Genomic DNA, 13,944 nt, shown 5'->3' with positions numbered 1-13,944 from the left:
GCCAATCTCCATGTGGCTGAGTTTCTCATGGTGAAAACTCCTGGGGGAATCACTGTGTTTAATTATGTAAAATGTATTTTCATATCTAGGATGTTCCAATTCTCCATTAAGATCCTAGAACTCTCCTTTTCTTTTTTTAATTTTTGTTAGGATTTTTGAAGTAGTTTTTTGAGTGTTGCACTGAGATGGATTTTTTACTGAAGGGCATTATCATTGTCTAAGTAAGAATTAGACAGAAATTGACCCTGAAAATGAAGCATCCAATGTCTATACTTCAGGTATGAAGACTTTGAGGCTCATAATTGGAGGACTTTCAACAATTCAGCAAACTGAAACCACACACCTTGGACTGGGGCTTAAGACCCCACTTTTCATTGAGATTGCACGCCTGGTCTCAGGACCTGCTGAAGTTCAAGTTCTTTATGTCTTAGTGCAGAAGGAATTCAGTAAGAGGCAAAGTGATAAGTTAAAAGTGGATTTATTGAGAGAGATACACACTCCCCAGATAGAGTGTGGACCATCTCAGAAGGCCAGAGCCCCAGCATAAAGCTTGTTAGTTTTTATAAAGCTCGGTTACTTCATAGGCTAATGAGTGGGAGGATTGATTCAACTATTTGGGGGAAGGGGAGGGGATTTCCAGGAATTGGGTCGCTGCTCTCTGCTTGGTCTTTTACTGTTGGCCTCCAAATTGTCCCGGCTTCTGTGAATGTGTCACTTATCATAGGATAAGGTGTCACAATGAGCGTATAATGAGGCTCAAGGTCCACTGGAAGTTGAATCCTCCACCATCTTAGACCTAGTTGATTCTAACCAGTTTATGTCCCAACCTCAACAGCCAAGTCATTCCTTTAAAGGTTGTGTCATGCCCCCTTCCCTCCTATTTCAAAACTAGTTTGTGGCAGAACCAGACTTAAGACTCAGGCAGCTTGATTCTCAGTACAGGTAATCTTATTTAAGACTGTGAGTGAGTGAGTGATAGTCGCTCAGTTGGGTCCAACTCTCTGCAACCCCATGGACTGTAGCCCTCCAGTCTCCTCAGTCCATGGATTTCTCCAGGCAAGAATACCGAAGTGGATTGCCATTTCCTTCTCCAGGGGATCTTCCTGACCCAGTGATTGAATATGGGTCTGCTGCATTGCATACAGATTCTTTATCATCTAAGCCATCAGGGAAACCTATTTAAGACTGTAACTCTCAGTTAAAAAGAAGAATAGAAAACAGTGTAACACTTAAGGAATGGCTGTGATTTAAAAAAAAGAAAGAAAGAAAAACACTTTTTTCAGACAAGCTCAGTAAGCAGAGACTATGATATTTAATGTGTTGATTTCAAGGGAAGGCTGGTAGGTCAAGACATGTTTCTTAAAATCCTGTTTGAAAACTGGAAAATTAACAAGTCATTGCTTTTGTCTTCAGAGTTCTTTCCTTCTGCTTTGTCTGATTACAAAAAAACAGACAACTATCAGTTCTATACATTTTGATATCTGCTTACTTAATTAGGCTCAGTGACAATAATTCTGACCTATACAATTCCATTCAGTTCAGTTCAGTCACTCAGTCGTGTCCGACTCTTTGTGACCCCATGGACTGCAGCATGCCAGGCCTCCCTGTCCATCACCAACTCCCGGAGTTTATCCAAACTCATGTCCATTGAGTCAGTGATGCCATCCAGCCATCTCATCCTCTGTCATCCCCTTCTCCTCCTTCCCTCAATCTTTCCCAGCATCAGGGTCTTTTCAAATGAGTCAGCTCTTCACATCAGGTGGCCAAAGTACTGGAGTTTCAGCTTCAGCATCAGTCCCTCCAATGAACACCCAGGACTGATCTCCTTTAGAATGGACTGGTCCATACAATAGGGACCTCCAAGATTTTCTGCAAAGTATCTCTTATTTGAAGGACCTAGTTAATGTGTTGTAAGTGTTCGACTCTTTATACTGAAGTTTTTCATATTGGGTTCCTATATTGTTAACTGAATAATAGTAAATGAAAACCAGAGCACTTAATGGTCAGAATAAAACTGGTAAACACATCTAGAAGACATTTGAAAGCTCAGCAGATGTGGTGTGGGATGCAGTGCAGGTAAAGGAGAAAAGATGGCTTTCTTTAATTCCCTTAATGGATGTGGCAATTTGTTTCTTCTAGTCAAGAATCAGCATAGATTAGTTGCCTATAACAATGGCCAGCCATCGGAATTAATTCTTGGTTACCATGTACTTATTTCCTAAATGGAAAATATCTATTAGCATGAATATTCAAGTGGCACTGCAGGCCATTAAAACTCCATTTGTTCTACAAACAGAGCACTTGATGATTTTGGAACCAGCCTCTTTTAAGTAGAATCAACAACAGAAACTTCTAGATCTTCAGAGCCAATCTTTTAGGTCACAATAAGAGGCAGGATTGTATCCATTTGCTGGAAGACTTAACCTGTAGAGCTGAGAATTTCATCTTCATTTCTTCCTTATTTCCCAGGATCATCAGACTCTGCATTGTATCATAAATTCCAATTTTATGTTAGCAGTCAGTGGAGCCTGGACCAAATTGGTTGTTTCCTGGGGCTTAGTGGAGTGGCCATTTGGAAATGGTCAGTGTGTTTCTCAAAATCTGCCAAAAATTTTATAGCTTCAAAAAATTGCTTCTGCCAACAGAAGGTTTGTGCTGCAATAGACTTAAGGAAATTCACTGCCAGCCATAGAGTTCAGAACGTAAAAAGATTGAACCCCTGGAGAAAGAGCACAGATTTCCCGAGTGGGCTATAAAGCCATTACAATGGATTTCCTTTTGTGTTTCCTCTATTGTGATCTGGTTACATTTTCTAGGAAGAGTCTGCCTAAGAGAGGTGGGGAAGATGAAGAAAAACTGGGTCTCTCTGACAGCTAGAGGAAAAGCATGGGTTAATCACAGTGCACTCCTCCCCTGGGACTCAGGAAGAAGGATATCCCCCACCCTTTATGGTCAGTATGTGAATTAATAAAATGTATGGATCTTCAGTCTTCACCCTCCGGCAAGCATGAAGGTGTGCCTGATTATGAAGGAGGAAATAGTGCTTAGAAGTTTGTCAAAGGAGCACCCCATTACAATTTGGAATATGGCTGTGACATCTGTACTCCCACCCCCAGGGGCCTTTCTCATCTCATCTTCTAAAACACCTGCCAATAAAGTGGGATTTTTCTCAAGAAGAGCCATAGATATTTTATGCTAAGACGTCTGCCTGAAAGGAACCAGCCACACAAACACAATGATGATCTTGATCATGGAGTGCCCCATACACCCCAGGCACTGTGCTAGGAGTTTATGCATGGTATTGCTTTACATTTAATCTGCGTAAATGATGCTACTCTCCATACTTAGATGAAGAACTGAGGCTAAGATAAGTCAAGAGACTTCTTCCAAGTCAGGCATAACCAGAAAATGACTTAGCTTGTATTTGGACTTCTCTCAGTCTCACTCCAAAGACAAGAGTTTCTTTTTTTCAAAAATATGTGATGCTGTCCTGAAAAAAGGAAGCCCGGCATGCTTCAGTCCATGGAGTCACAGAGAGTCAGACACGACTGAGCAACTGAACTGAACTGTCCTGAAAAAAATGAGAATAATGATGGTATCACTTTGTTGTTTCTCACTAAGGAAGATGACACTCGTGTGAGTAAACATCCAACAGGTGAGCTCCATGGATAATATGAGCAGAGATTTAAATCTGAACAAAATACAGACAAAGCCTAATGGCCACCACTCATTTCTTCATTTATCACACGTTTATTGAGTGCCTGTGTCTGACACTGAGGACAGGAACTGGATATTCCATCCCCACCAATGAACATGAAAGACAAGGCCCAATCCCCACAGAAGCTTCATTCTCGGAAGGAATATGGAAGCAAAAAAAAAACAAATAAACACACATCCTGATTTCGGGTCAGGGTGGATCTATATGGCTTTACATTGGATCAGCTCTGAGACAAGTCCACTATAACTGAGGATCCCCAAGGCCAGGATGATAGACCAATAGAAAACTGCTAGGTCTCTGACTGGGCCAGTCATAGTCACTGACGTCCAGGAATAGAAAAGGTCCAGAATGTATCAATAGTTCGTCCTAAGAGAGGATTTGCATTCTCACAGTGTCTTGTTGAAAGCCTCCCTTTGATTCTAAGTACCTTTTTCCCCTCGGTTGGGCTCATTCCCCGTGTTCTTTGCTATTGTGGTTGCTACACTTTTCCATCTGCTTCTCTTAACCTTCCCCTTCCTCTTCCTGTCCTTGCCCCTCCTCATCTTCTCATCAGTCCTTGCTGACCCTGACCCTCTTAATGGGGTAGTGTGGGCAGCTCTGCCAGCCCTCCCATCCCATCAGAATTAACAGCAATAGCAAGTCCACATCCTGGGGGTTGAAGGACAAGGAGCAGTCACCTCTGACCTCAAAGGTCTCCCTCATTCATTCTCAAGGAAGCTAAAATGCCATCGAGTGAGTGAGTGAAGTCGTTCAGTTGTGTCCGACTCTTTGCGACCCCATGGACTGTAGCCCACCAGGCACCTCCGTCCATGGGATTCTCCAGGCAAGAATACTGGAGTGGGTTGCCATTTCCTTCTCCAGGGGATTTTCCCGAACCAGGGATTGAACCCAAGTCTCCCACATTGCAGGCATACACTTTAACCTCTGAGCCACCAGGGAAATGCCATTATTCGAAGGTAGTTCTTTGGGATTTTTAGCTCACCAAAACCCTTTTGTTAAGTGAAAAATTGTCTGAGTGGTACCACCTAATTCAAGGTTTGCTCCCAAGTCCCAATTTTTATGTGCAAATACTAAAAATGCCTTTTTATAAAGTTCATGGGATTCTCATGGCAAGTATACTGGAGCAGTTTGCCATTCCCTCCTTCAGTGGATCATGTTTTTTTCCAAACTCTCCACTATGACCCATTCATCTTGGGTAGCCCTGCCTGCAGGGCATGGCTTATAGCTTCATTGAGTTATGCAATCCCCTTTGCCTCCACAAGGCAGTGATCCATGAAGGGGACCATAAACAAGGCAGAGCACCCAAAAATTGATACTTTCAAACTGGGGTGCTGGAGAAGACTTTTGAGAGTCCCTTGGACAGCAAGGAAATCAAACCAGTCAATCTTAAAGGAAATCAACCCTGAATACTGATTGGAAGGACTTGTGCTGAAGCTAAGGCTCCAATACTTTGGCCACCTGATATGAAGAGCCTACTTATTGGAAAAGACCTTGATGCTGGGAAAGATTGAGGGCAGGAGGAGAAGTGGGAAACAGAGGAAGAGATGGTTGAATGACATCACTGACTCAATGAACATGAGTTTGAGCAAACTCTGGGAGAGAATGGAAGACAGGGGAGCCTGGCGTGCTGCAGTCTATGGGTGGCAAAGAGTCAGACATGACTTAGCGACTGAACAACAATAAAGAAACTAAGGTATTGGGTGGGGCTAAGACAACTCTGACCACAGCCATCTTTCTGTCAGTTCTTCAGGAAGCCCATATGCCATTAACTGACATGAATCTTGTGGGTCTGTAAGCTTCCCAGTTTTCAGAACTTCTGTATTAAAATGTTGCTTACTTAACATGTTAAAAGATTTAGTGGATATTAGTATTCCAAACATAACATCCAGCAAAATATCAAGAACCTATAGGCATGAAATTCCATGTAGGTACCTGAAAGCAAGATGGAGAATATAGGGTGGGGGCCAAGGCAGAAGGAATGTGAAACAAAGGTCGCCTATGAATATTTTTTGTCACACACTCATGCACACACACACACATAGCAAAAGGCTTTTAAACCCAAAACCATGCCTTCCATTTTCTCCAAGAGCTGAACGTGCCTTTATGATGGTTCCATAGTTTTTAATGACTCACAAAAACCTATGAATCTTTAATAAGCAATTGATGCATTGAGCCCAGATGCAAGCTCCCTGGGAGATGTTTACCGAGGCTGTTGTTAGGTTTTCCTAATTAGACGCTCTAGAGTACAGACCTCCCGCTTACGCCATGCCTCTTTTATGTGAAATCATCCCACAAATTCAGTTCAACTGGCACTTCTGTTTATCCACAGACCATCAGCAGAAGTTAGCTGAAATAATTTAAAAAGGCAGCTATGTGCTCCTGGCAAAAAAATGAAAAATAAAAAAAAAAAATCAGCATTTCATGGCTTTCAGCTAGACTAAACTAAAAATACATGGGGATGCAGCAATTTCCTTCGGTTTGAAGTTGACTGTACATGTTTTCTCGAGGCAGCAAGATCCTGGGGAAGGGTCTCCAGAGTCAGGGGCACTTTGGGTGGAAGGATAGGTACACCAAGAGCAGTTGTGTGGTTTGACTCCACGGACATCCCAAGGGTTGTACATACAGGGCTGAAAAGAAGGGGACCCTCTCCTGGGAGAGGAAATACATTCTTCGGGGTGTATTAAAGGAGATGCTCCAGGCTAGAGGTGGCCCGAATGGCAGATATTCTGGGTTCATGCCTTCAGACAGACATAGGATGCTGGCCAAACCCTGGGCCATCTGTACTTACTGCCTCAGTGTATTTGAGGAAAAAACAGGGTTCCTGAGTGTTGGGAATAGGTAGCAAACTCATCAGTAAATGGAACATTCTATAAACCCACAAGTCAAGCATTCTATTGGATTTTTTTTTAAGGCACACACACTAAATAACAAATCTGAATAATTGTATACATAATGGTCACCAAAAGAATATAAAATTTCATGTTGAAAGACATATTTAGAAATAAGGTCACAGGCAAGGCTGCAGAAAAGCCTAGGTCCCGCAGGGAGGTCCAGAATCTAAAGGGTTGCTGTAAAATAAAAGGATGTCAAGTTGACGTGTGCCGCTGGGGACTTCCCTGGTGGTCCAGTGGTTAAGACTGCACCTTCCTAATGCAGGGGTTGTGGGTTCGATTCCTGGTCGGGGAGCTAAGATCTCACAGACCTCTCAGCCAAAACATAAAACAGAAGTGATATTGTAATGAATTCAATAAAGATTTTTTTAAATGGTCCATCAAAAAAAATCTTAAAAAAAAAAGAAAAGAAATGTGTGGCTTGACCAAAAAATATACGGAAGTTAAAGTCTATTTCAAGTGACCCAAAGACTGAGGGGCAAGCGTTCCCACTGATAACCAGAACTGACCATTGTTTTCCATGCAGATTCAGCCAGGGAATTCAGCAGGAAGTCTCAGTGGTATGGTTAGCCTACAAATGGATTTTCAGTGGCCTATAATATCAGCCCCAACATTTACCCTTTCACTTCTTCAGGAACTCTTAGTACATCTTCATGAGTCTTGGAGGCTAATCTCTTTCTCTGAGTTATCTCAGCAGAGGCCCTGACCCACAGAGAAATATCTTCTATATCAAAGTCCCAGGGATGCTTGGAAGAATGGGAATGTGAAAGTGAAAGTCACTCAATTGTGTCCGACTCTTTGTGACCCCATGGACTGTAGCCTACCAGGCTCCTCTGTCCATGGAATTTTCCAGGCAAGAGCACTGGAGCGGGTTACCATTTCCTTCTCCAGGGGATCTTCCCGACGCAGGAAATGAACCCAAGTCTCCCGCATTGCAGGCAGACGCTTTACTGTCTGAGCCACCAAGAATGGGAGGCAATCTTAAAAGAGGGAGCAAATACTTCACAAAAAAATTATACCCCAAACCAATATATCCTAAAGGAAATAAGCCCTAAATATTGATTGGAAGGACTGATGCTGAAGCTGAAGCTCCAATACTTTGGCCACCTGATGTGAAGAGCCAGCTCATTGGAAAAGACCCTGATGCTGGGAAAGATTGAGAGCAGGAGGAAAAGGGGGTGACAGAGGATGAGATGGTTAGATAGCATCACAGACTCAATGGACATGAGTCTGAGCAAACTCTGGGTAACAGTGCTTCCCTAGTGGTTCAGACGGTAAAGAATTCACCAGCAATATAGGAGACCTGAGTTTGATCCCTGGGTTGGGAAGAGCCCCCAGAGAAGGAAATGGCAAGCCACTCCAGTATTTTTGCCTGGAGAATCCCATGGACGGAGAAGCCTGGAGGGCTATAGCCCGTGGGACTACACACAAAGACTTGGACATGACTGAACAAGTAAACACGGCACAGCTGGGAGACAGTGAAGGACAGGGAAGCCTGGTGTGCTGCAGTTCATGGGACTTCGATGAGCTGGGACTTCCTTCTCCATTTCAACTTTTTCAAGGAACATTATTTGACAAATTAACTTTCCACTTGATTTCTGAGAGCCTGGTATTAAAAGGTCAATTAAAAGGTCATCTACCCTGACTATTGGAGAAGGAAATGCCAGCCCACTCCAGTATTCTTGCCTGGAGAATCCCACGGACAGAGAAGCCTGGAGGGCTACAGTCTATGGGGTCTCAAAGAGTCAGACACGTCTGAATGACTAAACAGCAACACTGGCTATGCCAGTCTGTAGCAAATGTTTCCACATAAAAGGCTTTCTCAGCATTTCCAATATTTTGTTTGCACAGATAAAAGCTGTTTTAAAACACAAAAGTCATATTTTCAGCAATTTATCTTTCAAAAGGAGGCATGCTGAGTGTCTTTTAAATGAAACCATCCAGAATAGATTGAGAAAAACCTTTAAATGGCCAGTAGATGGATGACGACTTGGGGAAGCCCCTTTCCCTGAACCACTTTGGCACAAGTAAAAAGCTGCCATCTTTGACCATTGCCTGGAAAGTCATTTTGAGTTTCCTCTTCTCTTGAGTGTGACGACACACACTTGTGGTGGACCTACTGTGTGCCTGGCCCTTTCCCTTGCTCAGTTCCTAACCTTCATAGCAACCCCAGGAAATAGATCCTCCATTCGACAGAGAAAACAATGAGGCTTGCGGATATTGAATCACTTGCTGGGTTGCAGACACAAAAGATGACACCAGACTCTTCTGGCTCCTGCACTCCAGGCTCAGAATTCCCCACTAGAGCCACTAGAATTGGTCCACTGCATGAACTAAGTCTGGTGAAGATTTATTCCACACAACTAGCTGAGTACCGAATATTAACGAATAACAAAAAATTTTCAAAAAAGAGCAAAAATTAGAACTTGGCCACTAGGAACTATTGATCTATAGTTCCCCTGTATGAGCTTCAGATTGACCAAAACCAGGTTCAAGTCTTAACTCTAAGCCTCATTTTTCCGTCTGAAAATCAGGGTAGTAATAATAACAGTAACTGCCTCAAAGAGTTATGAGGATCAGATGCATCTGTGCCTAGGAGGGTAATGCATACAAAGCATTCAGCTCAGTGCCAACAAGTAAAAGCTTACTTAATGAGTGCTAGTTATTCCTGCTGCAGTAAATGTCACAAGTAAAGATTCATTCATTTGGTCCTGCAAACTTTAACATCTTTGCAAGCTCATGGTAATAAATACAAATAGCTCTGCAGAGCTTGCATTCAAGCCATTCTCAGCCTTAACTACCCTGACAAACCTTAGTTGACCACCAACAAGAATAAGACTAAATGGCTCTGGGAGAGAGGAACAGCCAATGTGGGAAAGAAAGTAGGGGAGGGGAGGAGGCAGATGGGAGTGTTGGAAAGGCAGGGAGGTGAATGCCTAAGGCTAGTTTCCCATTTCACAATTTTACCAGGAAATTTTACCAGTTCTTGGCCAGCCTAGGAACTACATACTATTTTTTAACTCTGGACAATTCTATGCTGTTGATAATGAAGATGATAAAATAACAATAAAAGACAATATTTGTCAAGTGTTTATTACAAGACCACTTCAGTGCTAAGAGTGTGTGTGTATGTGTATGCTCAGTTGTGCCCAACTCTGAGATTTCATGGACTGTAGCCTGCCAGGTTCCTCTGTCCATCGAATTTTCTGGACAAGAATACTGGAGTGGATTCCCGTTTCCTATTCCAAGGGATCTTCCCAATCCAGGGATCAAATCTGAATCTCCTCCATTGGTATGGGGATTATTTTCCAGTGCATCCCCTGGGCATCCCCCAGTGCTAAGTGGCTCCATAATAAATATAATGTTCCTTTCATTGGTATTAATGCTGATTCCATTTTTTTCAAATTACATTTGTTCATGACTCAACTGCAGCCCAGCAGTCAACAGCATTGGGGGTTTTGCTTACCAGGATTCTGAACACAGCTCTTTTGGAGGGGAAATCCCCCAATTGTGTGACTCTTGGTGGGTGGGCAGACTGGGGGTGCCTCCCTGACTGCTGCTGAGTGGGTGTGTAACCTCCACCCGGCCAACAAGAGGCTCCTGGCCAAGTCTCTGCAACCAGGAGGGTAACCCCCAAAACGCCAGGATGATGGGGAAAATTGCTCACAGTGGCCACCACACAAAGGCAGGTATCAGGGTGGTCTCTGCCCCCAAGGTCAGTGCTGGCATTTGGTGTCCAGGAGGGGCCACAGTGCCAACAACAATGACCACCTTGGAAAACCCTTGGCTCCAGCCTTGCTGCCCAGTCTTCCTGGGTCACTGTTCTTTCTCTGAGTCAAATTCTCCAGCCTTTCTTTCCATTCTGGGAGCTTCCTAGAGATTTTGAAAATTCTTCTCTGCTTCCTAGAGATTTTGAAAATTCATTCACTGAGTAAATGGCCCTCAAGGTTGGGAAACAGATATTGTACAATGTGGACCAACAATGCCTAGTGATATAAGTCACACAGGTATTTATTTCCCCCATCCAGTCGCTCCCTGACTATTTACATTTCATGCGAGCATCTGTATTATTAACATAGATTCCTTCATTCAACAAAAATAACATAGAGAGCCTCCTCTGTGCTAGTTCTAGAAGATGGCATGTCTTTGAACAAAGAAATGAAGCCTGAGATTTATGTAAGTCTCCATCAGCAATTAAAGGATCTGCTGTATTTCACAGAGCCAGCTTTTGGTGAGACAAATTAGAAACTCATTCAAGGACACAGAGGACTAACTATAAGTGAGGCAGTTAAATCTCCATCCCATGTCTGTGATTCAAAACTCCTATTTTTTGAAACTTCATTATAATAATTGATTCAAGTGACAAAATAGATGGGTTTTGGCTGTATATCGAACTGTCAGCAGGAGCTTTATGAAGAGAGAGGTGCAAATTCATTCAGTCCTTGGTCTCCGTGATCATGAAAACATTCAGCTACTGTAGAGAACAGTGCCAGCCAGAGATGAGCAAGAAATTCAGGTTCTCATTTAAGGAAATGTATACTTGCGATGGGCTTCCCTGCTGGCTCAGTGGTAAAGAATCCACCTGCAAATGCAGGGGCCACAGGTTTGATCCCCTAGTTGGGAGGATCCCCTGGAGAAGGAAATGGCAACCCATTCTGATATACTTGCCTGGGAAATCCCATGGACAGAGGAGACTGGTGGGTTACAGTCCATGGGGTCACAAACAGTTGAGCAGGACTTAGCAATTAAAAAACAGCATACTATATCCCTTATATCCCTGATTCAATCATCAGGTATGAGGAAAAACTGGAAGCTTCCTTCCATTCCATTCAGCTTCTTTTCAGTGCAATATAACTGTGCTTGATGAAAATGAATGAGATGCAGAAGTGACCACAGAGGAGATTCTGGCCCAGAAGAAAGTAACACACCAGTAGCAGTTTGCTGTCCTAGAAACGCAGCTGTTAACACGCTGATGGGCTGACTTTGGCATTCTCCCTCCCGTGGACCTTTCTTGTGCCCTCTGCTGCTGACTTGGGTCAGGAGGCAGCTTAGACATCACAGGATCCTTCCCTATAAGATCCCTTTCTGCTGGGATGATGCCGCAGAACCAGGCCATCAACCCTCAGCTTTTGAGTTCTAAGATACTCTTTGCAACTCACTGGAGAGAGCATGGCTGACAATAAAAGTCTTTTGAGTCACAGAAGCTACAATCCTGAATGATCCAGGAATACACATTCTATACCATAAACAACAGATTTGGAAATATATATATATATAGGATAAAGTGAGAGCCAGTTTTTGCTGCCCCATGGGAGAATGTTTAATCACCCACAGGCTGGGATGAAAGAGAACAGAAAAGGATGGCTGACAGGGGTCAGTGGGTATCCTGAAAAAAGGATCCAGGCTCATCTGTCTTCTGGATTCAAGTCAAGTGGGGAGGGGTGTGACAGTTAACATTACATGCCAACTTGGCTAGGTCAGGGTGTCTAGTCAGGTGATCAAACACCAGCCTAGATGATGCTTTGAAGACATTTTGTAGCTATAAATAAGATGTAAACTAGTAGACTTTGAGTAAAGCAGATTATCCTCCATAATGTGGATGGGTCTTGTCCAATCAGTTGAAGACCTTAAGCACAAAGACTGAGCTATGCCAGAGAGGAAGGAATTCAGTTGGAGACTGAAACACAGAATTCCTGCCTAAGATTACAGCCTGCAGCCTTACGCAGCTTGAACTTAGGACTGAGACATCACTAGTCAGCAGAATTTCTAGCCTATTGGCCTGACCTATAGATTTCACACTTACGAGTCCTCACAATGAAGCAATTCCTTAGAATAAATCTCTCTCACTCTCCCCTCTCTCAATAGAAAGACAGATAGATGGGAGGAAAAAAAGAGAGACCTTATTCATTCTATTTCTTTGAAAAACCATGACTAATATAAGGCAGGGGTGACAGATGCCCCCTTCCCACCTGGAAGTTTGGGGACTCAAGAGCAGAGGCAATTTGTGCCTTACTTCTTAGCTGGGGACCAACATCTGCAACTTTCCACCCACCCCAGGGGGTGTGAAGCAAAGAACTGACAGCTGGGGCAGCCCCACAGAGTTCTTCACAAGAAAGAGTGTCTCTTCTCTAGTAGTCAGAGTTAGCTTGAGAAACAGAATCAGTAGACTAATAGGAAGGGGAAGGGTTGAGAGAGAGAGAAGGTTGAAATTATAAGACTTGGTTCATCTGGTTATGAAGGTAAAATTTCCATCATCTAATGTCTGTAAGCTGGGGGACGAGGAAATCTGATGGTGTAATTCAGTCTCAGGCTAAACGATTCAGGAAGGAGGCCACTGGTATAGGTCCTGGTATCTAAAGGTCAGAGAAAGGCGGGGAGCTGATGTCATGGGCAGAAGACAGTTGTCTCTGCTCAAGAAGAGAGAGAACTTGCCCTTACTCCATCTTCTGTTCTATGTGAGCCCTCAGTGGAGTGGAAGAGGCCCACCTACATTGGGGAAGTGGATGAGTCTTCTGATTCAAATGCTAATCCTTTCCAGAAACACCCTCACAAACAAACCCAGAAATAATGTTTCAGTTATCTGGGCATCCCTGAGCCCCATCAATCAACACATAAAATTAACTATTGCATCCTTCTTGCTAGAATTGTTCAGTGGATGCTGAAGGGGAAGCCAGTGACACCTGCCAAGTAGAAATATCTGGGTAGACCAGTGACTCTTTATGAAATGGGAGTGTGGATATCTCAGGAGCTCACAAGAACAGACAATGGCATCCAAGGACAAGACTCTTCCTCCTGCCGAGACTGTAGCACTTTCTAAACTCATAGCCCTTGGGTGAACTCACCTTTCTGTGGAGAAAAGGAGGAACCCCTGAATTGGCTGTGCTTGTGTTTAGTGAACCAGGACTCATTCATTTCCACCATTTAGTGGGAGCTTAGGGTAAGCACATATGAAATAAGGTTGCATTTTGGATGCCTGAATTTGAGGACTGAGACATGCTCTCTGCAGAAGCTTGGATACTAACACAGCAAATTCTACATCTTCACTCAGGAAAGTTAGAAAATATTCTTTATAATAAGTCATGGTGTTTTTTAGCCTAGTGTCAATATACTCATGGAGTGCACTCAAGTCCAATAATGATAGGGATATATTCTATTGTGTGTTTTCACTTTGATGTTAACTTTTAAAAGCATTAAACATAAGCTGAGATTTTAGATATTCAGGTTTGGCTCTTGATCTGCAATATTATTAGACCAGGCTGCAACCAGATAAGGCAGGAGGTTCCTGAAGAAAGAGAACTAAGTCTGGCTTTCTTGATGTTAGAAAAGTCATTTCTG

Source organism: Odocoileus virginianus, chromosome 4 (assembly GCF_023699985.2).
Source record: "Odocoileus virginianus isolate 20LAN1187 ecotype Illinois chromosome 4, Ovbor_1.2, whole genome shotgun sequence".
Classification (NCBI taxonomy): Eukaryota; Metazoa; Chordata; class Mammalia; order Artiodactyla; family Cervidae; genus Odocoileus; species Odocoileus virginianus.
The sequence above is the reverse complement of the archived record's forward strand: the minus strand, read 5'-3'. Positions refer to the sequence as shown.